Genomic DNA, 726 nt, shown 5'->3' on the forward strand with positions numbered 1-726 from the left:
GGATTCGGGACCCGCGCGGGGCGGCTCCCGACCCCTTCCGTCCGGCGCGCTGAGCGACAGAGGCGCCGGCCAATCGCGAGGGACGCGCTCTGGAGGCTCCGCCCTAATTCCAGTCGGCGCAGGGAAACCCCGGAAGAGCGGGGCGGGACCCTGTACTTCGCGGTTCCCGCCGGTCCCGCGGGTGCTCGTCGGCCTCCGCCTGTCCTCTGCGGTCTGGCCCGGTTCAGGGAGAAAGAAGCTGCCCAGTTGTGCTGTAGGGCTTCCGTGTCATTGGAAACCTATTAACGGTTTGAAATGGGAATGAAATTTAAGATCCTTCCTCACCGAATCTCTGGAAATCTCAGGTCGGCGAGGTTGGAGAAGAGCGAGCCCTCCACTTCCTGGTTCTGGAATAATGGTTGAGTCTTAAGCATCTGTTTACCACTTTTGCTTTCGTTGTTTACTTATTTTGGCGAGACTTATTCCTGCTCCCTGGGATAAGGAGGAAACAGGTGAGAGAAGGGGGTAGTGGGAAGACCTCTAAAAAAGACACTTTTCCGGTCCGTGCTTGCATAAGTGGGTATGTCACAATCTTTCACGATTTATTTCGTCTTGAGCAAAATGATCACCATTTGCAGCTCTTTTCTGCATGAGATGAGCATTAAAGTGAAATGAATATGGAAAGTGCTTATGACATTAGGCAGACCCCCCCCCCCCCCCCCATTAAACCAGAGACATTTAAGGATT

Source organism: Panthera pardus, unplaced genomic scaffold (assembly GCF_024362965.1).
Source record: "Panthera pardus isolate Hobbes unplaced genomic scaffold, ASM2436296v1 HiC_scaffold_13, whole genome shotgun sequence".
Classification (NCBI taxonomy): domain Eukaryota; kingdom Metazoa; phylum Chordata; class Mammalia; order Carnivora; family Felidae; genus Panthera; species Panthera pardus.